This window comes from Podarcis liolepis, assembly GCF_965112155.1.
Source record: "Podarcis liolepis genome assembly, chromosome: 8".
NCBI classification, from domain to species: domain Eukaryota; kingdom Metazoa; phylum Chordata; class Lepidosauria; order Squamata; family Lacertidae; genus Podarcis; species Podarcis liolepis.
Window position 1 is genome coordinate 68,283,251 of NC_139560.1, and position 27,804 is coordinate 68,311,054.

The 27,804-nt window shown below is 40.8% G+C and overlaps 1 protein-coding gene and 1 long non-coding RNA gene across 4 annotated transcripts in view; one reads left to right on the plus strand and one right to left on the minus strand.

The window, feature by feature from the left end:
- The window catches only part of CDH20 (cadherin 20), a 155,331-nt gene that overhangs the window by 80,741 nt on the left and 46,786 nt on the right, over positions 1-27,804 (minus strand). The window lies entirely within an intron of this gene.
- Positions 4,780-5,256, plus strand: LOC310713729. The gene is made up of 2 exons (XR_014529433.1): positions 4,780-4,971; positions 5,130-5,256. It is a non-coding gene; the product is annotated as an uncharacterized lncRNA (long non-coding RNA).

Genomic DNA, 27,804 nt, shown 5'->3' on the forward strand with positions numbered 1-27,804 from the left:
GAGCTCCCGTCTTTCAGTCCCAGCTCCTGCCCACCTAGCAGTTTGAAAGCACCCCTAAGTGCAAGTAGATAAATAGCTACCGCTTTATAGCGGGAAGGTAAACTGGCCACGTGACCTGGAAGTGTCTCTGGACAGCGCTGGCCCTCAGCCTCTTAAGTGAGATGGGCGCACAACCCTAAAGTCGGACACGACTGGCCCGTGCGGGCAGGGGTACCTTTACCTTTACCTTTTACTAGGATCCAAACACATGATCCTCCCAGAGATACATTCCACTTTAATATCTCTGCAGTTTATCAGCTTACACTTCTGCGTGGGTATACCACAATCATAATGTGTAGAAAGCAGCAATGCTGGAAAGGCTTCTGTTGACAGTAGTCAGTGTAATCACTAATACAGTGGTACCTCTGGTTGTGAATGGGATCCATTCCAGAGGCCCGTTCGCAACATGAAAAGCCCACAACCTGAAGCGCTGCATCTGCGCATGTGTGCGGCGCGATCTGGCGCTTGTGCGCATGTGCGAAATGCAATTTAGTGCTTCTGTGCATGCGTGAGTGGCGAAACCTGGAAGTAACCCTTTCCGGTACTTCCGGGTCGCTGTGGGACGCAACCTGAAAAAACGTATCATGAAGCAAACGTAACATGTGGTATGACTGTACTTGGTAACAGCACTCGACAAATTTCACCAGGAAATATAGCCTGTTTGGTAGGTCACATAAACTGGCTTTGTTCTTTCTTCACCAAGCCATACAATAAGGTTGGTTTGGGAGGCAGCCCCTCCTTCATCCAAGCACTCTGCAATATAGAGACATACAAGGACCAAGTCTTCCTTTCCACTATCATTTGCAATTCCACAAGGACACTTAGTTTGACATTTCTATCAAATCTATTTGCATACTGGATGGGAAATAATGAAATGAAACTCAAACAGCTATGAGGAAAATAATCTGAAGAGAGAAATAGATCACATTAATTAAACTATTAAAATTTGATCCTAGCCACATTCTCTTTTATGTCAACACACATAAAATTTAGGCACACTCTTAAGGTGCTTTAATATGACACTTGGATATTAAGCGCTATTATAAAATTACGTGCTTTTTATCTAGCTATAAATCTACACTGTTGCCTTAATTTATGGTTACAAAATATACAATATATGTATTGTATAATCTATTAGGAGAATTCTTTTTCCAGGCAGGGAAGTTTAAAAAAAATGGTAGTTAAAAATGGCCATTGGTTTAAGCTTATAACAGAGAAGTCCTATGGATATCTAGTCAGAGATGTCCCAATGAATTCAGTGAGTCTTACTCTCAGTTAATTGTGTATAGGGCTGCAGCCTAAAGTACTTTAAAAGAAGGATTTTCCCTCTAATAAGGGTGAAATCCTATGGCCATTTACCTAGGACTAAGGTTGTAAACCTACACAGCATTACCTGGGAATAAGTCTCATGAAACTAACTGAGACTTGTGGGATAACCAGCCTCCTATAACCAACATGATTAAGTCTAATTAATGCAAGAAGAGGTTAATACCACAGAGTAAGTTGTCCAGCCAGGCTTAGCTATGTCCACTTCAGTTCACTTGGGAGGGACTAAGTAATCAAGCATTTGTTCTCCTCTGAGCTGGTTGATTCAGCTCAACTGCACGGCTCTCACAAGCCATATAATATTGAAACTTTCACCACTTTGTAAATAAGTTAAGTTTTACTGCCTGTGCAACTTTTCTGAAGCACATGAACTTGACCTTTGAGGACTTTGTAAGCAAACCATTTTTTAACTTACCAAATGTGTGGTCTTTTTCCTATGTAGGGGGAAGAGGGAAACTTTGGAAGGTAACTTTTTAAGGGACATTTCATTATAACTGAGAAAAGAATTGTCCAGTAGGTGTTACGATATAGAAGCAATGCGGCCGTGAGTTGGTAGCTTGAAAGCAAAACATAATGGGAATGTTGGGACTGTTCCGTGGGAAACAGAGGGGCAGTCAATTCACAGTGCAGAGGGCACCGGAATTAGCTCAGAGTGTAATATGAGCTGTACAGGAAGTACAGGAGGAGGAGTTTGTCTCTCTGCTGTTGGAGTTTGAAGAGAGCAGACGTGTTTTTCCGTAATGCTGCAAAGACAGAAATAAAGGCATGTAAATACGTTTCTGTCTATCTCTTTCCCCTGCCTGGGGGGGGGGGCAGGAAAGAGTGGTGTGTTCTTCTCACGCTGAGGAGGATCGCCGATCACGACCTAGCCTGGATTCTGCCGGAGAACGCAGACAGGGAGGTCAACCGGAGATTCAAGCCGGGTGCCTGGAGAGTGGCCAGTTTCTCCTGATAATGGCTTGAATCCCAACAGTAGGAACATCTTCTATTGGTTCATTACTTCCAAGGAGGATTGGAAATTTCTCAGGAAAACTAGATTCTGGCTAGGGTGTTGGTAATTACCGGTAATGGCTTTTAAGCAGCTTTTACTGTTTTCTACCAAAAAAAGAGGATAATCAAAATTGTTCTAATAGACTAATGAAAATAAATGACCAAACCTTATTATGAAATTTGGCAATGGTTTGTAATTATATGTTTGATTTAGAATACCAAGAGCCTCAAGTGAACCTGTACCTCAAAGAAACTGTAAATGAACTTTTGATAGAGAAAATGGTTTGTTTGGCAATGCAGTTTAAATTAAACAAGGAACGGGGATGATTATGGTTAATGGTCATATTAAGCAAATGAACAGCATTCAGACAATTCCTTTTCTCTTGGAATGCTATTCCAGCCACTAACAGCACCTCAGTTGCTAAATGCATGTCTTGGCCATGACCACTTCAAATCCACATGATGGAATGTTATCATTATGAAAAAAGAAAGAATTGCAATACACAATAAAGCTAGCACGTCAGGAAGATGGCTAGGCTAGAATCCTTCTTCCTGATATCCAGTTTTCGCTGCCAGTGATTTACTTTTGTTTTTTAATTCAGAGACAGTGTTCATTCATGTGAACCAACACTGGCAGTCTGAACTGGTACAGTTCAGACACAGATTTATGACCTCATATGCTATTTGTGAGAACAAGGCCTCAGTGAGGATAATGAATCAAATCAAAAGTTTTTTTCTCAGGGCTCCAATTGGAGGTCACGAGCTCCTGGATCATGCACATACTGAGAAAGTTCATGTGCTTGGCAAAGTGTCCAAGGGCTATGTGCCACTTTGTAGTGGATTGTTGGCGCTCAACTATATAGTACACACAAAACTGACATATGTCAGATAACTAAGATATATGTATGTAAAATCTCTGGCTTTCCATTAATCCCCCCCCCCCCCCGTTGGTTGAAAAGGTCTCTTGCCTTAGGTGTTAATTTTTTATTGCTTTTAAACCCATTTCCAGTTGTTTTGTACTGTTTTTTTTAAAAAAAAGCATTTTAGCTCGTTTTATGATATGACTGGATATCACCTTCAAAAATATGTGTAAAAGGAGATTCATAATTAATAATACGAGCAGACAAAGAATTTTGTTGCAAACATGTTAAAGGGGATTTCTGCCGATCAAATCTAACGTGACATGCACTTGGTGCTTGTTTATTGACTAACAAGTACAATCTATCTATCTATCTATCTATCTATCTATCTATCTATCTAAATAAATAAAAATCTTGGAGTACAAGAATGGAAGATGCAGAAGTTAAATACACAGATGTATAAAGAAGAAAAAGGAAGTTTGAAAACAAACTGTTAAGAAAAAATTGTACCGAAAAGAACAGACACTGGGAGCACTGGTGTCTTGTTGGGGCAACTAAAATCAATTTTTGAAGACAGCAGACAGGAATATATGAGGCTGCTTTATGCTGGTCCAGATGTTTACTGAGCTAGACGCAGCATGGCCTACACTGGTGGGAAGCAGGACTCTGGGGTTTCAGGTGGAGGCTTACCTGGAGATGCTGAGACCTTCTGCATGCAATGTATGTGGCTTCATCACTGAGACATGTACCTTTCCTGGGCAGACGCAGATAAACTGCTTTGATTTTGATTTTTTACATTCAAATGGTATATATATATTATGAAATAAATAGAAATAGAAAGCTGTGGTATTATTTGGAAAAGTTCCAACCAATTCCTTACTGTAAACCAGGCATGGCGAAACCTGGCCCTCCAGCTGTTTTGGGACTACAACTCCCATCATCCCTAGCTAACAGGACCAAGGGTCGGGATGATGGGAACTGTAGTCCCAGGACAAAGTTTGGCCCTGCCTGCTGTAAACTTTCTTCAAACCACTATTGCAACAGTCTCAGACCCATCAAATGCAAAGTATTCTGGGTGCCAAAGAGAATCAACCTGGAATGTGCAAAAATGTGTTCATTGTTTTAATATCTCCATGCGTAGGCAGAAGCCAGATGATGGCACTTACAAAGCCAAAGATGCTCATGAAGGAAAACACATATGGAATACTTAACTACGCTACAATCTTTCTGTCAGCAGGTTACGCAATTTTCATTTCCCCAGGGATTGTGTGGCTGTCCTCTGTCCTACCTCAACAGTTGTGTATTATTTTTGTTTGAAGGATATTATGCTGATTTCTTATAATTTTTTATGATTGGACACTGCACTGGGCATCACAAGAAGAAGGGTGGTCTAGAGTTCTTTTAAAAATAAAGATCCACTGAAAGCTATGCAAAACTAATATTAAGAAGACCACTGCTGAGCAAGGTTGCAAAGTAACAGTAACATAGCTTTCATTGTGACACATCATCCAGCTGGGTGACTTGCCACAAGTCTTTGGTGAAAGCATATCTTTGAGGGGAGTTCGAAGACAGAGGAAGCAGAGGGAGGGAGACAGAGAGTCAGGACATTATTGAATTAGAGAGTTACTGCATAACAGAATTATATAATTAGTTAGAGTGTCATTTTATTAGCTAGAGACTTATAGTGTTAGAGAGCTGTACTGATTAATAAGAGAGGGAAGGAAAGTGTACAGAAAATCATTGTACCTTTAAAAAAGTAAGTAGAATTTCTTAGTGGTTTCTGAATTTTCTATCATTATCCGGGAAGGTTCAGAATCACAGGGGACCATCCCTCCCCAGGCTGGATTATTTTCAAAACATTGTTGTCAGGCCAGTTTAAATGCTTCAGGTGATATGGCTTGCCTTTCATTTCAGGGGCACATTCAGAATGAGGACATATCCAAGTTCTGGAGGATGTTTTGACAAGATGTTATCAGTTCCTCCAGCTCCTTTGCTGCACTCTCTGCAAGTTGCTCATGACAATAAATTCATGTCAGGCCTGGAGGTGTCAGCTGCCTTGAGTACAGTGCAGTGATACAGAGCATGGAGACATTACAGTCACAGTTTCTCAACTTTTCACTCCGTTGGGTTGCAAAAGCTTTGGGAACTCTTAACAGAGAGGCATGCCAATGATGAGTCATTTAAAGCATGGAGGATCTGTTTCTTAAGCAAAAATGAGCTTTGCAGAGATGAAGGAGGAGGCAACCAATGTCAGGCATTGCTGCCAAAAGTGTAAAGTCCACCCCCTGGCCTGGAAGAATGAGCCTCAAATTCATTTCATTTTTGAGCAGCCCAGTGCCCTGGAGATGGATAGGGCTGGCTCTGAATTTTCAGGTGAGTAATTCTCATCTGCACTGATGGTGAAATGCCGTAAGGCCAGTGAGAATCTGGCTAATTGGATAAGAAGGAGGCGTATCTCTGATTCAATAAGACTTCAGGGGAGGGCAATGGCATCCTATTTGAAGAAATGAGATAGTAATGTCTCTTCACTTCTGTCCTTACCTTTTGTTTCATGAGCAAGGTCATTTGATTCATCCATTCATTTGCCACTGGAGGTCATGGGCATAATTGGTGTGTGTGTGTGTGCGCGCGCGCGCGCACCAGGTGCTCAGCAGCCCCCCCCCCAAATCAAGTAAATAAATAAAAAATACTTAGCTAAAAGTAGAAATAATCAGAATGTTTGAAATTGAAATGCTGACTGACGTCACTTGGATGATGTTGTGGACATTCTAGTTTTACAAATGGCAACCCAACTGGGCAACAGACGTGTCTTCCGTGAACTGACCAATCGTTTCACAGGTAGCTCAGTTCTGGATGCTTCTAATAGCTTCTGGCATTTTATCCTGAGCGTGCACCTGCAGTGACTATCTAGGAACAACTGAAAGTTTCCCACGGGCTATTTATACTGCAGAAAGCCCTGGGGCTTCAGTCAATGATATAGTTCAGCTTATTCAGTTTATTTGCAAAATACAGTCATACTTTGGAAGTCAAACGGAATCCGTTCCGGAGGTCCGTTTGACTTTCAAAACATTTGGAAACCAAAGCGTGGCTTCAGATTGGCTGCAGGAAGCTCCTGCAGACAATCGGAAGCCGCTGAAGCTGCACTGGATGTCTGGCTTCCAAAAATTGTTCGAAAACTGGAATATTCGCTTACAGGTTTTGATCATTTGGGAGCCGATTGGTTCAGGAGCCAAGGTGTTTGAGATCCAAGGTATGACTGTATACTTGTTAACCACATGAAAGGTACTCCCTGATGTTATTTTTTTTTAAAAAAAACATTCTAGTTTTCAAATGACTGAAGATTTTGACAGGTTTTTCTGAGATTTGGGGTCAAAAGAAAGTAATTCAAAACATTTCATTCTGAATCTGCTAGACAGAGCCAGATAGAGGATGGTGACAGGGGGGTGTCCACCCCCCCGCAACATTTCACTAATATCTTCATTTTTATGTACACTTTCCCCTAATATATGCATTTTTGTAAACATTGTTTGGATGGAGAACTGCACCAAAAATTCAGATAAGTGTGATTTTCAAAGGTTAGCTGTTTTTCAGTTCACATAGAGTTTCTGAAAGTGTGAAATTGACAGCTCAGGCTTTAAATGCACACTGAACTGAATTTCTTCCCCACTCCCTACGTATGACTAATATCATGCACACACTTGTCACAACATAAACCTTGTCAAAAGAAGAGAATGAAGATGAGATTGTTTATTACACTACCTTAATACACATAAATGGAAATGAAATTGTTGTTTTCCTTGTTGTCTTAGTCATTTACCATGAGATCTAACAACTTTTATTTTTATTTTTTTCCTAAAGAGGTTTTAGAAGCCCTTTTGGCTTCTAAAGCACTGGAACCAGATATTTCAAAGTGCCCAAAGATTACAGAGTGCCACTGTCTGTTTTGGGTGTAAAGGGCATATGAAAACAATGAAGGCATGCTTGGTGCACTAAAATTCCAGACTGGCTCAAAATACAACATTTGGCACCAGGACTAAAGCACAAACCTCTGTCAAGCCTCCTGACTCCTCCCAGAATGGCCAAAAAGTGGAGAAACTGGACCAATTGCTATTTTTCTTGATAAGGTGTTGGAGTAGCTGACTCCACTTCTGAAACATTAATTCTGCAGTCATGTACAAACTGAAATTGCCACTGAACTCAGTGGGACTTACTTCTGAGTAGACATGCAAAAGATTGCCCTGTAAGTCTAACTGGTGGTACACTAACAGCCAACTCTCTCTCTCTCTCTCTCTCTCTCTCTCTCTCTCTCTCTCTGTGTGTGTGTGTGTGTGTGTGTGTGTTTCTAATGTAAGTAATTTAGCTAGTGCATAAAAAGATATGACTACCCCACAGCAGAGTTTGTTTCATGGTTGTGACTCCTGTTCTCTGCCCTGCAGGTCTTTTTCCAATTGGCCTGGGAGGGCAGAATCCTGATTGACTCCAGCTACAAAAGCTATGGCTGCTGAACAGACTCTTTAGGGGGTATTGTTGTGGGGAGAGAAGGGTTGTTGCTTTTTGTGTCTTAGTTTTAGATAAGATTTATGTGGAAAGTGCTCAATTTGGACATGTTTTATTTATTGTTTGTGACTACTTTTGTTATGTTGTAATTGTGTATTTTTTATGTTGTGAGCCACCTTGAGCATGGTTTGAAGTATGGAAAAGCAGCACAGAAAAATAAAGGAATGTATGCGTGTTTTCCCCGATGAAGCTTATTGTGCTTAGGTTACTGGGATTCAAGGCGGAGGAAAGGGGGCAACAGTATGGCAATGCCAATCTTTGTTGGCCTGGTCAAGTTGTACAGATGCCTGATGATCGTCTTCCAAAGCAACTACTCTATTCCTAACTTAAAAATGGAAAGAGTAATGCTGGTGGTCAACAAAAGAGGTTTAAAGACTGTCTCAAGGCAAATCTAGAAAAAATGTAGTATAAACACTGACAACTGGGAAACACTGGCCTGCGAGTGCTCCAATTGGAGAACAGTCTTTACCAAAGGTGTCATGGGCTTTGAAGACACTCAAACTCAGGATGCAAGGAAGAAACATGCTAAGAGAAAGGCACGTCTGGCAAATCCACACTGTGATCAACTCCCCCCCCCAGAAATCAATGTCCCCACTGTGGAAGGACGTGTGGATCCAGAATTGGCCTCCACAGTCACTTACGGACTCATTGTTAAACCGTGTTTATGGAAGACAATCTTACTCAGCTATGAGTGATTGCCAAAGAATAAAAAGAAGCCAATCTATATGGTTGATTGCCATAGTTGATGTGGCCTCCTTCATGCATGAGGCTTGGGGTAATTTTCCTCATCCCCCAAAAGGTTATGCCCCAGATTACTTCCCCACACTTAACACTGACTCCCAAGTCCACACTTCAGAACAGTTTCATCAGAACAGAATGAATTACTACACTTCCAATTTCTTTTGACATTGTATTCCATTTAGTTACTCAAACAATCAATCTCAAGTATGGAGGAATTTTTCTTTTTCTAACCATACTCATTCTAGCACCCTCCCCCTTCAAAAAAATGGTTGCATCCAGGGGAATTCTCTCCTGTCTCTCACACAGACTGCAAACAAATAAGTGGAAACGTGTGATCACATCTTAAGCTTGCCACCACTTGAATGAAACCCTTTGACCTTGGAAAAAAATATCTGTTGTGACTTGTGAATTTCACACAGAAAATGATTGTGTTTGTAAAGCAGTCTGGAAAGAAGCTAATTGCCCAAATGAGGCCTATGGTTTTAGATTATAATTTTTTTAATGTCTCTGGAGAAAGGCAAAACTCAAATTCAAATCATTTTCATTACCACATTATGAAAGCATACTGAATTTTGAAAAGTTATAAAAGATTAGTTCAATGCAAGTCCTGAAAACTGGATGCGAAGTTTTGTTCAAAAACATGGTGATGATGTGCTAAAGACCACGAACACAAATCCCAGTTTGCAAAACAGATTTTGTGACAGTCAGAAACCCAGCTTTAAAAACACACACAAAAAAACAACCACCTGTACTATGGAGTTTCCAGCTGCATGGTCAATTTTGAGTCACCCTCTATGTAAAGAATGGAAAGCTCAACTAATTATTGATTAGGAAATGTGTGATGGTTTTTTATAAGTAATTTGCTCTTCAATCCAGATTTGGATTGCAAGGAAGGTAAAGGGTTAGGATGGAAGTCAACATTGTGCTAATATGTTCATTCTGTCAGCACAAGTCTTTCTGCTTGCTAGATGGAATGATCTCCTTTCCCCCATGCACTGTTCTGAGGGTTCCCCTCACCTATCCAAGCTGATTTCAGGGCATAGAGGAGGGGGAAAGCCCCAGTGAACTAGCAGGACTCATTGCAGTTAGCACAACTATTTCATTTGATCCAGTCCTTAAAGACCCAGTACCTTGCCATACACAAAGATTTCAATCCAGATCAGGTAAGATAATAAAATAGACCACTCCTAGTAGAGAGTTTCAAGATGCCTGATATCATCAGCTGAGCTGACTTTTCTGACTTCCCCTGTTGTTCATATCATGGTTTGGGGAAACCAATTAAAAACCACAGGCTAGCAAATGACACAGCTATAAATCAAGGTTGAGGAATCTGTGGCCCTCTGCTAGACTGTATCTAGACAACGATTTCCATCATCCCTGACCATTGGCCATTCTGACTGGGGCTGAAAGAAGTTGAGTCCACAAACATTTGAAAGTTCTGCATTCCTGGTATAAATGTACTGTATATCTTCAAATATGGCTTTTTTCCAGAATAGCACATTTGTTATCATGCAAGCTCAGTAGCAAAGTGCTTTTGCAGATTGTGCCACACAAGTATCTTCAAGGAATACTTCCAGCTTGACTAAATTCCCACTAGCTTTTCAGTGACATATGTTTTTCTAATGATATTTCCTGCTGCAAGCTATGCATGTTTGTTTTCATGTGAAACTCATCAATAATTCTCTTATTCCAAATGTGATTGGAATTAACTGTTGAACATGGCGGTCTTCTTAGATCTGCCCTGGGAGATTTTAAGCATGAGTAGTTGCATCAGTGGCAGATACAAGTTTACCACGAATCAGCACTGTTATTGCAATATTAAGTTGTCTTCTTTGTTCTGCACAAATCTCACTAATATGCAACTTCATTTAAAAAAAGAAATTCTCCCATTTTACTTTTAACAGGAAGGAGTGAACTTTACAACTTAGAATCAAACTAGGAGGCTATTTTTAGTACAAATTTCTTCACTACTCTATAATGAATTAAGAGATGAAAGATGCAGATCAAACCAATGGTGCTTTGAGAGGCTTCTGAATGAGATTAACCAACAGTTAAAAGTCAACCAATATAAAGGTAAGTTAAATGACCCCTGGATGGCTAAGTCCAGTCTAAGGCAACTATGGGGTGTGGCACTCATCTCGTTTCAGGCCAAGGGAGCCAGTGTTTGTCCACAGACAGCTTTCTGGGTCAGGTGGCCAGCATGACTAAACTGCTACTGGTGCACAGAGGACTGTGATGAGTGCCAGAGCACCATTTACTTTCCCACCACAGCAGTACCTATTTATCTACTTGCACTGGTGTGCTTTCAAACTGCTAGGCTGGCAGGAACTGGGACAGAGCAATGGAGCTCACCCTGTTGCGTGGACTCAAACTGCCAGCCTTTTAACCATCAAGCCCAAGAGGCTCAGTGGTTTAGACCACAGCACTACCCATGTCCCTAATATAGCACAATATGAGTGGGAAATGGATGTTGGATTCTGTACATGTTAACTGACCACTCACGATTACTGCAAAGCCCGTCAGGGCTGCTTAGATATTAGCAATAGTTAAATCACTTATTACTGAAGTTTAAATAAGTGTCTTGTTTCCTACAAATTCCCAAATCTCAGCAGAACTACCCAGCATTATCAAGTACTCACATAGATATTTGATGGATCTGTTCCAGGAAGCTGTGTATTTGCAAGTCCTTATATTTTTAAAAGTGCATTTACAATTTTTCAAAAAATAAATAAATTGCTTAGTGTTACGGAACACAGTGAAACCAGTGATCTATATCTTTGGTGAAGCAGCAGCAAATTGCTACAAATAATAGCCATGATTTTACACACTATTATCAAGCAAAAATACTGTTTTTAAATAATTTTAATTTTTAAAAGTGAGGACTGCTTGCTAGCATATTATTAAAAAGGAATGAACTGAAATTCTGGAGGCAAATTTCTGTTGTGACGCTGGCTTTTTCTTAAGATAAGCCACTGTGTTAAATCTGCCCTATGCTTTCAAGCAATCAAAAAGTGATGACCACTGTGATCATCACCTAAAGCCTAAAAGACATCCGTAAGAATGAGCAGAGCTACTCTGCCCTCTTTCTCCCAACATGCATCAATCACCAGAGTGATCCAAGTCAGTTTCTGTGCCAAAATCAGGCCTGGAACCAGGCTGAAATGGATCTAAATAACCAGTCATTTGAGAGTGTCTTGAAGCAACTCTTCCAACTTGCCCAAAAGGGAATATCTGTGATCAATTGTTTTAATCCTCAGGATCCCATGAGGGTTAAAAATAATAATACTAATAAAGATTTTCTTGGTTTACAAAAGTACACGCGTTGTCTCTTTTTTCAATGAGGGCCTTTAAAGTGCAGACTCACAATTGGCTCTTTCAAGGCAGTCGGGGCCATCTCCTCTTGCAAGGAGGTATATGTCCTGGAGCCATTCCCTTCTGCTGAACATTATTAGCCACGAAGGCCAAACCAGAATGTGGACAAGCCACACTCCTGCAAGCAAGTTGTCCATGCTGGCAGCCTTATCCTGCAGTAGCCTTAAACCCTGGGCTTCCTACAGTTCAGCAGTTCAGGCAAGAGATGTGCAGGCAACAGCAGCATGATGTGTGGAACTGCAGAGGCAGCCTCTGAGCACCTCAGTCAATGCCACTTACTTGGAAGGTGTGTGGTGTGTAGCAGGGTAGCAGCAAAGCTGGGGCTGTGTGGTTGCACTAGCATAGCTAATCTGTAGCCCCTGCTGGTGCACCTCTACAGCCCACACCTCATCACCACTCTGCCCCCACAACATCCAGATAAGAAGCAGCAACACTGGTGACATGAGAGCAGCTCCACAGCAGCACCTCGCTATGCCACCTTACTTAAAGGTAAAGGTTAAGGAACCCCTGACCACTAGGTCCATTCGCGGACGACTCTGGGGTTGCAGAGCTCATCTCGCTTTACTGGCTGAGGGAGCCGGCGTACAGCTTCCAGGTCATGTGGCCAGCATGACTAAGCCGCTTCTGGCGAAGCAGAGCAGCGCACAGAAATGCTGTTTACCTTCCCGCCTGAGTGGTACCTATTTATCTACTTGTACTTTGACGTGCTTTCGAACTGCTAGGTTGGCAGGAGCAGGGACCAAGCAACAGGAGCTCACCCCGTCACAGGGATTCGAACCGCCAACTTTCTGATTGGCAAGCCCTAGGCTCTGTGGTTTAACCCACAGCGCCACCTTACTTAAGATTCCTTAAATGAACTGCAGAACTGCTGCAGAACTGCTGGATAAGGTTTGCCACTTTGCTTAAGAGTTGAGGAACTCACGAAAAGCATTAGCAGAGAGAAAGTGTGATTGTATCACAATATCTGATGCCCACTTATTCCCACACCATATAGGAGTAGGGGGCTGGAGTTCATCTAAGTGGGGTCCATGGAACGGCTCTTAAACTTCTTGCGGGACATTTAGGCAATGAAAAGTCCAGTCTGATCGAGAAGAGAACAGCTTTATTTTTCTATATTTTTTAAAAGTAAAGCTAGAATTTTACCCTTTTCACCTTCAATCCCCTTCACATTTATCATCTATCACAGCAAAAATAGGGACCCGCAGCCTGAAGGGGACTTCTCTGTGCAGCTGTAATAGGTGGAAGTAAATAATACATAATAAGCAGCAGTTCTCATACAGAGGCATATAAGCTATGCTACCATTTCTCTTTATTTATAACTTCAGCAAGGCAGATATCCCTGTATGGTTTCTGGTTATGACCTTTGCGTGGTGACAGCTCTAAAAGACATTTTTGAATAATTACCCATGAGGAAAGATCTTTTTATATGATTTTATAGGCATCCTACAGTGAGGTGATCTTTCACAGAATCTTCATTCCCATTCTAAAAAAACCCAAAAAGCAATTAATGATTCTCTTTAAGTTTGGGCTGAAAAATAATGTACAACTTTAAATTCATGCCAACCATTTCCTTTTGGGGTGCTGGGCTCCTATTCCAACTCTCAAATTATCTCAGCATTGGGAGTGATGAGAGTCCTTGAAGGATGTTAAGTGCAACAGGATAACTTTTCAAAAGATGCAGGAAAGGTCAGATTAAATAAGCCACAATCAAACCAGCTAAAAAAAAGAAGCCCTTATTAAATTGTGTGACTTGTGGTAACAGCTCTACACTGTTATCCTGTGAATGCCAAAGACTAAACATGAATGTGATACATTCATGTGGGTAGCTGCTGTACCAGATCATCATGTGACTCAGCCAGGTTATGTTAAGGGGAATGTGAGTTGATCAGTTAATGTGCGTAAAAGAAGCCATTGTGTACACTTTAACAGGCCTCATGAAAAAGGTGCCACATATTTCTTCCATGAAGATGGAGCTGTACACATTTCCTAGACAGTATACATAATTCCCAGCAGGCCTTGGGGAATGTGTTAAATATATAAGAGCATAAAATGCAATGTTTGTACGCACTGTGTTTGAAAACATTTTGCAAAGAGAAGTTTGCATTAGGCACAGGAGGTTTCATTGTGGCAAAAGCAGCAGCAAAGGTTGGATGCTTCAGTTTCAATCTTTCGGCTAATTCATGACTCATCCTGGCATCAGCAATAGACCCGCTGCAACAGCAGTAGTGACTAAGTTCCTTGATGGTGAACAAGAAAGTTGGGACCAGAAAGAGAGGAAAAAGTTTATTGAACTGAATTGAGGACTTAAAGAAGACTGGACCTCGTTGCTTATTTGTTTAAGAGCAATGTATTACTTTGTATTTTGCAATGTTTTAAATTTAAACTGTTCTGCAGTAAAGCTTTCAAACTCATTCTTGTGGTGGAGAGCAAATTCTTTTCTACTCTATGCAAGGTTCCATTGCAGCAACTCCTCCAGAATGTATTAAATTTTGTACACTCTCTCACTGTTATGCATAATCTCCAACAGGCTTTGTGGAATACAGATATGTAGACTGCATTTTGTACAATCTGTGGGCAGTATGCACATTCTCTGATAAGTATGCATAGCCTCCAATTTTTTTAAAAAAATATTTATTGTTCAGACGTGCAAACTGCATGCCTTGGGCTACATCCTGGCACACTGCCTAATCTTACACAGCCCACAACATACCTTCCACTCCCAATTTATCAAACAAACAGCAGGGAGGGAGGGGGCTCCAGATAAATATTATTTATTATTTATTCAATCTAAATCCCACCCTCCCTCCAAAGGAGCCCTTTTATTCTGCAGCCCTTTTAACTACTCTCAGTTGTTCCCCAGTCAGGTGAGCATAATCTAGGAACAAATTTGTAAACAAATAAGGCTGCAATTCTATATGCAGTTACCTGCAATAATTCCCATTGAATTCAATGGGGATTGTTTTTTTGAGTAGTAGTAAAGGATTGCAGTGTAAATCATCATCTCAGCTGCACCTCAACCAAAGTCTGTTACTTTCCTCTCTTTCAACCCAGCTTCTGCTGCACTCCTTCTGATTGGTTTCTACTTGCCTATCTTGTGCCCAATGTACTCTTTACTTGCACTTATCCTCTTTTTGTTAGACCTTTCCTGTCTCTTATGAAGAAAGGTCCTCTTTACTTCCTTTGCCTGTTATCCCTCTTGAACAGAACACACAGAACAGAACACACACACACACACACACACACACACACACACACACACACACAGAGAGAGAGAGAGAACTGGGAAACGTGTTTTTAAAAAAACATTTCTGTTCAATCTTTCAGGAAAAACATGCCCCCCCCGATAGCTCTTTAGGGCTGTCCTGTGTTAAGGGTGATGCCACATATTCCAACTGGCTCTTTGAAAAGTTTGTATGTGTGTAAACCTAACAAAATGTCCTCTCCACCCCCCAAATAGGAATAGCATGCATGTTTAGCTCTAGTTATGCTTTTGTGAGAAGCCACTGAGGTGATGGACTACTCATAATTCATTTCATGAATTTGGCATTATTGCCTTTCTGGATTAAGGTCAAGCCTAGGTGGATGTAAACCCTTTTAATCCACAAGAGAAATCCAGATCAATATGCCTTCTTCATTTCTCTGCACTTTCGGGATGACAGACAGAACAGAGAATAGGACAGAGGAAAAGCAATTTATCCATAATACCCATTACCGACAATGACACCTATATTCATGAAAAGGAATCTGCATGAGGCAGGTTGTATTCAATTATTATTATTATTATTATTATTATTATTATTATTATTATTATTATTAAAAATACTTTGATCATTTAATCCCTAGTATAGTGATTCTAACACCAACACACACATTTCCAGAAGAACGTTACCCTGAAACATTAGAGAAGCAACTCTGTGAAATTCAAATAAAATACTAGTCTTTGAAAACTTAAAAGAGCTTCAAACCCTAGTCACACAACCTTTACCATAACTGATCAGATGTATTAATGACTTCAGCAATTTATCGGAGCATACTAAAGAAGATCATGAATGAAAGCTGATGGTGGTGTTGTGCAGTGGTTAGTAATGTGAGTTCAAATGTCACCAGTTCAAATTTCACATTCCAGCCCCCTCTCTCAGTTACTGTTCTCCTCCTTACTCGAAATATTATGGCTTTTGTACAAAGCAGCACAAACATTAGTGCTGTCTAACACTATTAATGCAATGCTACGATTGCGTGTGTTAAATGCTATAGAGACAAAGTCACCATGTAGTAATTGTAATAGGATATTTATATTTTGTTTAAAAATTGCTCCAAGAACCCATGGTGGGTAGCAATCAATAAAAGGCCACAATATGCAACAGCAACAATGAATCCACACGGTCACAAAAGAACAAGAATTACACAATAAATATCTGAACCAATCAGCCGAATGAAACTGGTGGAAAGCAAGCACCAAGCACTGACCCGAAGCGACTCATAACAATTCAGCACAAATGCTTTACAAAAAGCCAGGTTTTAGCTTATCACTGGAAGCTATATAAAATCGGGGCCTGATGGGAGGGCATTCCACAATGTTGGTGCCACAACTGAAAAGGCCATGCTCCTAGTGAGTCCCTGTCCATCAGGCAGAGGCATACAGAGCACGTTCTCAGATGGTAACCAGAGTGCATTGGGCAGCACACAAGGGAGAGGGCAGTTTCTCGGGCCCCAAGCTTGTCTTGAACCTGCATGGTGAAAAAACAGCACCTTAATGGGATGCGGGTGGTGCTGTGGGTTAAACCACAGAGCCTAGGACTTGCCGATCAGAAGGTTGGCGGTTTGAATCTCCGGCGATGGGGTGAGCTCCCATTGCTTGGTCCCTGCTCCTGCCAACCTAGCAGTTTGAAAGCATGTCAAAGTGCAAGTAGATAAATAGGTACCGCTCCGGCGGGAAGGTAAACGGCGTTTCTGTGTGCCGCTCTGGTTTGCCAGAAGCGGCTTAGTCATGCTGGCCACATGACCCGGAAGCTGTACGCCGGCTCCCTCAGCCAATCAAGCGAGATGAGCGCCACAACCCCAGAGTCAGTCACGACTGGACCTAATGGTCAGGGGTCCCTTTACCTTTACCTATGAACAATGCACATCCACAAGCAGCACTGACCTGCTCTCAAATTATTGGATTATCCTGGCTGAAAGGATTAAGTAAATGGCAGCTATATTGTCTATATACAAATAAAATGTATGCCTCTACCTAAATTCAAAGCACCAGCTTTGTGTATGCATCATTTTGGCTGCTCCAGTGAAGTTAGGGACCGAGGGGCACTTTGGCTCCCCCCAATAAAATGTTTGAGGGGGCTGCATCTCCCCAAAGTTAATGGGTACTTACCAGCCTCCCCCAATACTTTGTTCAAGTTGACACCCCTGAAATAGACACAACTGTACAAAAGTTTCACACGTGTGTTAGAAAGCACACAGAGTTCTGGAACAGCCACTTGAATCTGATATGTTCACCTCTAGTCAGTGCTTCCCTCCCAGCTGAGCAGACTTCGTAAGACCCCAAGTTCCCTTTAATTAAGATACTGACAGGTATGCTTTGCCTGAATTTATGCCAAACGATTTATTTAATCTCCTTCTTTTATGCTTTCCCATACCAGAGAAATGGGGAGGGGGGGGGGACCTAAATCCTCCCATGACAGGAATTCCCTGACTTGCTTCATAATGATATTGAAGACCATTTTTTAAAAATTACATTTTAAAAAAGGGAAATATAAAATAAAAGCAGTATTTTAAAACACAGAATCATAGAGCTGGAAGGGACCTTGAGGATCATTTAGTCCAACCCCTGCAACGCAGCTGTCCCTTACGGGGATCAAAACTGCAACCTTGGCATTATCTGCACCATGCTCTAACCAACTGAGCTATCCAGCTACTAAAACCACATGCCTGGGTAGGCTTTGCTGGAACAAAGACGTTTTTAGCCGGTGTTTTCTGAAACAATGTGAGGACCAGAACTGAGCCGTTCTCTGAAGTCCACATTTTTCTGAATTGTGGCGCAGCTCTCCAGCCATGTATTGTGAAGAAAATATACAACAACAAAGTATGATTAAAAATGGATATATTAGTGACAATCATATAATACATTGTATTGGTGGATTGCATACAAAAATGTGTGCATTAGGGGAAATGTGCAAAATAAGGGCTGATGAGGTTGTTGTTTTTTAAGAATTCAGAGAACTGAATTTAAGAATGGGGAAATGAGAAATTGAAATTGAAAAATTTGGCCATATCTAATGGGCAGAGAACTCCAGAGCACAGCTGATGCCAGACTAAAAGATCAACTTATTTTAGGTGTGGAATGAATATTATATGGCACATGTAAACGTACCAGTTCTACAGTTTTAAGCCATCCAGTGGGCACATGTGGCCGCACAGCTAAACTGGTCCCATGCTCTTGAGAGCGCTGAAGTACATTGAATCAGAAATGGACTGTACATACCTTAATTTGCCCTGAACACCCTGTATGAACATAATATTGCATTTATTTACCCGACCACTTGTAGCATTATACCACTGTGGTACCTGCAAGTGCCCATGTGGCCTACGCCACCCACTTCTTTCGTTGCAATTAGGCTTGAAAAAAGCCCTATTGTAGCCAATAGAAGGGTGTTTTTCCAGACTAATTGTAGCCCAGGAGATCTTTTTGGGTGGAGTGTCAATGCTGGTGGTGGGGAAATAGTTCTCTCCCCACCTGTGACACCAACACCCTATCAAAAATACCTCCTACATCAGAATTAGGCTTGAATAGTACCTATGAGAGCGAATACTCTACTCTCTCAAAAATCTGTATGGCACAGTCATTGCAATTATCAACATAAAAACAGCAAGATCTCAGTTCATTGTGAGTAGACACAGCTTTCTGAAAAGTAGCAGAAGGTCTTGAAGTGTACACATTATTTTCTGTTTTTGAATACAGTATATCTCCCTATAAGTTTCATTTTTTGTGTGTCTCATTTTTTAGTTAAATCAAAACTGTGAGCAGTCATTTTTCTCCCTTTCCTTTCTATCATCTTTGAGGGTTTTTTAAACAAACAAACAAACAAACTTTCTCCTTTTTTGTCTCTGTTTAATAATGTACTCATTAGCTCACCTTATTACCTCACTGTATTCCAAACTGTGTTCATTCAGGCAGAAATAGCTAAAGAATGCCTGATACAGGTTAGAAAATAGTCAGCTTTCGGGAAGCAGGCCTGTTTTCTCATCCTGCTGTCTCATCAGTACTGAAAAACCTACTTTTGTTAAGAATTCTGGTTGTGCTTTGCTTTAATTAAGTCCAATAGCAACATGTCTTGAGTCAGATGGCTTGTCTTTAAGACTCTAAAGGCACAAATAGAGAGCATTATCGCATTCTTTACAAGAAAATAGGGATTCAGCATGAGCTAATTAAAAATAAAACTAGGAAAAATTCAATTCGGTTAAACGTGGCAGCATAATGCAAGGAATCAATGGTTTTACCATTTACCATCCCATTGTACATGTGTCTTAACTTGCTTTAATCGTATTCCTTAACAATCTTACTTCACCAATAAAATATGAAACAGAAACACTGATTTAAAGGTCATAATAAATAACAAGATGAAAAAATCTTTTTTAATAATTCCAGTGGCACCTTTAATATCAATTAATAGCTGTCTTATTGCACAAGAATTTTTAGAGAAGTTGCTGAATTACAACTCATTACCAAACTAAAAACTATGGAGAGACCTGGTCTGAATAGAGATATTGGATTTATGTCGCATTATACATACTAAAGCTAATTTTGGTCATCTATCCCTTTAAAAATCCCTTGCCCTTCCCTGTGCAACTAACTGCCCTAACAGTCATCAACATTTATAAGGTTGAAGTGACAAAGTATCTGACAAAGTGTGCATTACACATGAAAGCTCATACAGTACCTTGAAAGCTTATATTTAGTCTATGACAGATCAACACAGCTATCTACCTGAAACTGACTTAAAGGAATAGTTTTCATGATTATAGTACCATCAATCCAGCTGCTTCTTTTACCAACGTGTTATCTGCACTGGGTGCAACATAATAATGAATATAACATGCACCTGAGTGCATGGTATAGTAGTGCGAAGAAAGATAAAAGTTCAAATGTGTACAGTGTAATGCATGAGTTTCAGCTCAGTCTTGTAATATCTTCTCAGAAGTAGGTCCTGTGAAGTTCAATAGAACCTAATACCAGGCAAGCATGTATGGAATTGCAGCCTCAGTCACTCAAACCAAATGCTCCTGGCTGCTTTAACGTGATAAAAACTAGCAGTTGCATCTCTCTGTCTCACACACCGACCCTACAATTTTTGCTCCCTCCCAAAACAAAACCCACATTCCAATTGTTACACGACTTTTAGGGAGCAGAGGGGGGAGGGAAAGTCATTTTCGTGGCATAAAATGAGCTTCACTTTTAAGAAAAGGTTAACATAGGAACAGAGGAAGCTGCCATGTCTAATACAGAAGGTCGAAACATATTCTAAAATGTTGAATCTCCAAGATTTATGGATTTCAAAGTGTTTCAAGGTCGATATAAATCCAGAAGGTTAAAAAACTACAGTGGTACCTCGGGTTAAGAACTTAATTCATTCTGGAGGTCCGTTCTTAACCTGAAACTGTTCTTAACCTGAAGCACCACTTTAGCAAATGGGGCCTCCTTCTGCCGCCGTGCCACCGGAGCACGATTTCTGTTCTCACCCTGAAGCAAAGTTCTTAACCTGAAGCACTATTTCTGGGTTAGCAGAGTCTGTAACCTGAAGCGTATGTAACCTGAAGCATATGTAATCTCAGGTACCACTGTAATAGGAACATGGGAAGCTACCTTATACAGAGTCAGACCACTGGTCCATCACCGGCCGCACCTCTCCAGAGTTTCAGATGGGGTATCTCTCAGGCCTTCCTATGATTCTGGTGATTCATTCTAGGACTTTCTCTATGCAGAGCAAATGCTGTGAGCTGCATCGCTTCCCCGGAAATTTAAATCTAACAATGTATGCATTTCGTTTGTCCATTGGCTCTAAACATTTGGAACTCTCATGCACTTTTCTATGTCACTATTCATACTTTTCTCTCCCCACCCTTTTTTTTTTTGCAGAAGACATCAGTAAGGGACAGGATGCAAGGAGTAATCTCACGGACTAAGTAAATTAAATACAACGTTAGATGTCAAACAAGTGTGCAGTGGGAGAAAATATATAAGCAGAAAGACAAACAGTCTCACAGACTGAGCTGGATTTACATTTTGTTTTTGTTCTGAAATTGAAAAGGGAGGGAGAACACCTCTCTAGACATAAAATTGACAGGTGCCTGGGTAGCCACGGCTGATCACAGGTACCTGGGTGCAGGTCTTCACCTGCATGTACCTTTCAAAATTATGTGATTATGACACTGAATGCTGAAGTATCTGAACTGCACAGTAGAGTGGAAACTACCTGACATTCAGAAGACATCTTAAGGCAGCCCTGTTCAGGGAAGTTTTTAACGTGTGATATTTTACTGTATTTTTGGTTTCTATGGAAGCCGCCCAGAGTGGCTGGGGAGGCCCAGCCAGATGGGCGGGGTATAAATAATAAATTATTATTATTATTATTATTATTATTATTATTATTATTATTATTATTAGCTGTAAATATGAGTATCTGCTTGCCATCAGTTTATGCTAAATGCTTAGGTATTCAGAGATATTTCTATGTCTGGCCCTCCTCTTGGAGCAATAATAATGAACTTCAGCTTTCTTCTACCAGTCAGATCAAATTGGTAAACAGGGGATCTCAGAGAGGCATTGTTTATTTTGGAGCAAAATGCTAGAAAGTGAGATTTCTCTAATCAGCAGAGATATGCCTTCCTTTGCAGGGGGAAATAGGTGAGGGGGTTACTACTTTGGGGCAAGGCGAGCTTGACTGATCCCAAAGGTTTGAAAAAGGTTAAGGCCAGACAGATTTTAAGATCTACAAGTTATTATACTCAATTTTGTCACGCATTTAAAAAAACTTCTGCTTCAGAGTCTATCATGAAATATAAATGAGAATTTTCATTTATTGTTTCATGGGCCAGTAATTTCTTTTCATTATGATTGTTTCTTTAATGTCAAAAACTCTGCCCATGATTGGGTGAACACAGGCGCTTAATGAGTCAGTGTGTTTCTATATCTGTGCCTCCTCTGAGAGCAATAATCATCAACTTCTGCTTTCTTCTAATCAGTCAGATCACAAAGGCAAACAGTGGATCCCAGAGGGCCACTGCTTATTTTGGAGAAAAATATTAAAAAGTGGGATTCCACCCCCACCCACCCCCAGTTCAGGCTACCTTAGAAAGCTGCACATCACATAATGGCAATATAATATACACCCCGCCTGACTTCATCACAGCACATAATTTAATATGCAATAAATTAGTAATGCAAGTGCTTAACAATACACACCACTTATCACACAAATTAGCAAACCACATTAGCTGATCCACTGCGTTATAAAATAAAAACTTGCCTGTTAATTCAATAAACGCATGCGCTCACCAAAGGCACTTTTACACACAGGAAACAGGTAGAAGTACGCCAGGATGCAACAGGAGCTCACCCCGTCGCGGGGATTCGAACCGCCAACCTTCTGATCAGCAAGTCCTAGGCTCTGTGGTTTAACCCACAGCGCCACCCGCGTCCCTAGGGCTTACATACTACCCCCCAATATTTTATTCAAGTTGGCACCCCTTGGTTTAGTTTGTATTGTGCAAACTAGGCTCTGCATAGAAGATTCAGGACCGATGGTTGAACTATGGAAATTGCTCCCATGAAGGAATTGATGGCCACCAACTTGGAAGGCTTTGAAAGAGGATTAGACAAATTCACAGAGGATAAGGCTGTCAATGGCTACTAGTCATGATGACTATGCTCTGCCTCTGTGGTTGGGAGGCAGCAGTGCTTCCAAATACCTCTTGCTGGAAACCACAGGAGGGGAAAGTGCTCTTGGGTCTCACTTGTGGGTTTCCCCACAGGCAACTGGTTAGCCACTGTGAGAACAGGATGCTGGACTAGACGGGTCATTGGCCTGATGCAGCACTTCTTATGTTCCTATTAATATATGTTGGGGTTTTGGTCGCAAATTTGAGGGTACCTGTCTATTTCAGATGCACTGCTCCTTTTTGCAGTCTCTGCAAAATAATAATAATAATAAATAATTTTTTATTTATACCCCACCCTTCCCGGTTCAGAAAACCAGGCTCAGGGCAGCTAACAACAAATTTAAAACACTTAATTGATGCAGCAAAAAACAGCATAAAATACAGTATTAAAAAAAACACGTGAATAACAATAAATTCAGAATTTAACAATCAATTTAGGGGGGGGGGAATCCATCCAATAAACATTAGATGATCACCAGGGCTACCTGGCTAAATTAGTCCTATTTGGGCCAGTGAGGAGACCAGGGGAGAATTAGCTGTTGGGATCCCAGAGCGGGTAATCTTTATGAAAAGGGGAGGGGGAGGGAAGGAAGGGGAATAAAAGATCAGGCTAAGATCAAATTGAAAGCCAGGCGAAATAGCTCTGTCTTACAGGCCCTGAAAAAGGAAGTTAAATCCTGTAGGGCCTGGTCTCATGGGACAGAGCATTCCACCAGGTCAGAGTTATCACTGAGAAGGTCCAGGCCCTGGTGCGGGATAATCTGACTTCCTTAGGGCCCGGGACCTCTAAACTATGGTTATTCATGGACCTTAAGGTCCTCTGTGGGACATACCAGGAGAGGCGGTCCCGTAAATATGAGGGCCCTAAGCCACAAAGAGCTTTAAAGGTCAAAACCAGCACCTTAAACCTGACCTGATACTCTACCGGGAGGCAGTGCAACTGGTAAAGCACTGGGTGAATATGCTCCCATGGCAGGGACCCCGTGAGGAGCCTCGCTGCAGCATTCTGCACCCGCTGGAGTTTCTCCTCTTACCACCCAACTCTTAAAAGTGGATGGAATCTTTCTGAATGCAGGGCATGCTACACCATAATGGACTTGTGAGAGATGTGCTCCTAAGAAAGGCAGAGGCATAGCGTAGTAGTGGTAACAGCATCACAAGGCCCAAAATGTTGAGTTCAGCATGGGCCAAAGAGTTCAGCTGGTACTAGCTGTCATTCAGGGCTCGCTCTGAAAGCCACAAGCACCGTCGCACAGTAAACTACATGATGTCATCAGCAAGGGACAGCTCTGTAATTAAAGCACTTGAACAAGTCAGGTCTGCCTCTGCTCTCTTAATAAGACGGGCGCAAGAATAGTGAAGTAAGAACAAAGAACTTGAGAAAACTTCTGAAAAACAAATGCCACACAGTATTTAAGCAAATTGACTGAATGCTTAAACCTGTTTAATTTTTGAATCATCTCATTTCATATAATCTACAAGTTGAAACAGCTGAAGCATAAAATGTGTTTGAAATTGAACAAGTTTAAATATTGAGTCAATTTTGTCACAAATGTGTTTGCATATTAAGGCATTAAAATGAATTCCAGCTCCAATACTGAGCTGATGAAGAAAGAGCTGGACCAGGGGAGTGGGGGAAAAATGATTAAGGGCGGCCAATAAAATTACCAAACATCAAATGCCAGAAAACCCCAGAGTTTATTTAATCTTAGCAAGGCTGCCCAAGCAAATGAATAAGAAGAAACTCAGTAAGGCAGCATATGAGCAGAAGCTGACAGTAGATTTGATATCATGAAATACCGAACACTCAGCTCCAGGAAGTTGGATGCATTTCTCAAAGGATTCAATGTTTAGTCTTCCAGCAGAGCATCAAGCTGGAAAAGGTAGCAGGAAAGTCCAAGTATTCTTCCAACCTTCAGAAAGTAGACTTGATGGGAGGCTGCATGCAACTAAGTTCTATTTCCATTTGAATAGTCAAATATATTAGGGAAAGGGCCATAATTTGCTGGTTTGGCATGTATTTTGCATACACCAAGTCCCAATTTAACCCTATTAGGGCTGGCAAAGCTTCCCCACCCTGAGAATCTATCTGTACACAAACGCATGGGCTTGGCTGAAGTAGTTTTAGATTGCAACCACTAGTCCAATGTGCAACAAACTTACTAGGAACTTGTTACACAGTCACAGTTAGGAACTGACAAAATCTGTCTCTTCCCACCCCCTCAGTTTCTTGTTTTCCCCCCATCTTGCATTTTTTTTAAATGGTCCTCACGAAAATTCTTGCCTGAGACATTAGAGTGCATTTTTCTACAATGATGCTTTGGTCAAGAGCTGTCAAGAGGTCAAGGAGAATGAGCTGGATCATACTCCTTCCCCCACCTCTGTCCTGGCAAATGTCATCAGCCAGAGTGACCAACGTTTCTTCAGGGCCAAGACTGGTCCTGAAATAAGACCAAAATGAATTCAGGTGTTCAGTTTCTTCCAAACATGCCTGAAAGTCGGCTGCCGCCACCTTGCCCAAAAAGTCACCAACAGGAAGTAGTTGTTAAGCACTTCTGGTTCTAAAAAAGGCCCCCTTAAGAAGGGAACACACGTCACTTTCTTCAAGGCAGATGGAACCTATTCCAATGAAACATTAATCTCTCAAAGGAAGCATGAATACATGCATTTCTGCACACATTATTTGGTTGGACTATTGCACTGCAAAATTCAGGGAAGTGAATTTTTTTTGACAGAGCTGCATTTTAGTCGGTGTATTATTTAAGAAATGTGAATTGGATAGGTTTGTATAAAACTGTGAACTGCCCCAAATTTCTCCCTCCATCTTTAGAGGCAGGAGAGGACTATTTGGGCAGCTGATGTGGAAGCATGTCCTAGTGCTCGTTTTATCCACAATGGTCTTCATAGATGCCCTTTTAGAAGATGATGTCCATGCCCACCCAGAACTACCAGCCAACCACACAAAACAAAATGAACCATATTAGTTCAGGTTCAGCATCTCTCTCTCATATCACATATTTCCTTTAGAGAGTGTATCCTGCACTTCAAGAAGAGTATTGGTTTCTCTTTCTGGTGGACAAACAAACTGGTACTATAGTCTGGGAAAAAAATCTCAACACATGCAACCATAGTTTAATAAATATAATGGATATAAATATTGATATGAGCATTTTTCATTGCTCCTCCATCACACATAAAGCAACATGCACATGTATGTTTCAGCTAACTGAAGTGTCTTCTGTTTAAAGGTTGAGGGACACTATGTTACCATTCATGCTTTCTTGACTTGCATAGGATAAATTGCCATGGTTACCTCTTCCACATTGTTAAGACTTTGAAATACATCTCTAGTTCACTTCACTTTTCCAAGTGCAAAGCTAAACTCCTAACAAATTTAGGAAGACTTTTCATAACGATACTAATGTGTCTCCCCACCACACAAAACGAAGAAGCTCTTTTGAATTTTCTTAATGCCTCCAGCTTCCTTCCATGCCTGCCTAAACCAACAGTTGCAGCAAACCTCCAAATCAACAGTCTTGTCAGAAAGAATAATCTAAAATTAATGTGCGCTTGTCGACACGTATTACCACTCCTGACAAGGATGCTTTGCCTGCACTGGCTACAAACCGACAATCTTTCAGAAGCTGTTTGCTCATTGCCAAGGTCTAACAGCTGATAGAGAGCAGAGATAAAGCAGGGAGTCTGATTTCAAATGATAAGCGCAATGGTTCCTGACACGTAAGAGCTAAGTGAATTTTCAGAAGCTTTTCAAACTGCTTACTCCCCCCCTCCCTTCTATCATTGTTTGCCTTATTCTCACTGCTGATTGTTATCTCATTTATACAATCCACTCAAAAGAACCGTCCTGATCAGTTTTCAACATCTTTGTTCAACACCGTTAAAATGTAACTTGCCGGGATTTAACATGAATAATCCAAAATATGGTAAGTCTCAGACTGCACAGTCTGAATTGTTAACTTTATGCGTTAGCTTTATACTTTATGTTTTAGCTCTGTTTAGAATTCAAAATAAATATTTGCTGGGCCAACAACTGGAAGCTGAACCACATCGGTGCCACACTGCAAAGTCATTGATGCAAACTGAATTTCAACTACAGTTATGAAGCGTACAAAAATAATACATTATACTGATAAATGGGTCAAAATGTTCACATTACAACATGTTTAAAAAGAGGGAAATGGGTATATGTGAGAAAATAGAATGTTCATGAAAGCAAAAGATTAGTTCATCTGAAATTAAATCATAAACCTAAAAAAAAAAGTCCCCAGGCTTTTATATGTTAACACATAAAATGATGATATTCTCATAATACCCATTAAAAGTGAAGAATATCTTAGTTCGTTCTTTATTAGAACAAAGCACAACAATCACTAGGACTATTTATTAAATAAATAATTAGTAAATAATTGCATGTTGCTTTAGGAAAGAGGTAGCAACACAGTTTCTCATATATGCAATTTACAATAGCATTTTTTCTTAAGGAGCCCAAATCACCATCACCATCATCATCATGTGGGATAAATATCAGCCTCATAGTATATGCTTAGCAGTCTAGTTAGTACATGAAGGGGTTAAGACCATAAAGTAAGCAGTCCTGCCAGACTAGGTCATGCCTCTTCACTTTGGGAAGAAGGATAACCAAAGCCTTTGTTCATTCTCTTCCACCATTTGAATCTGATCAGAAAGGACGTCTGAGCTAGATAGAATCTAATCATCATCATCATCATCATCATCATCATCATCATCATCATCATTTTTATACCCTGCCTCTCTGGCTGGGTTTCCCCAGTCACTCTGGGAGGCTTACAGCATATATAAAAAATTGTAAAACATCAGACATTAAAAATTTCATATACACAGCTGCCTTCAGATGTCTTCTAAAAGTCAGTTGTCCTTGACATCTGATGGGAGGGCATGCCACAGGGCGGGTGTCACTACCAAGAAGGCCCTCCAAGATTAGACTGCA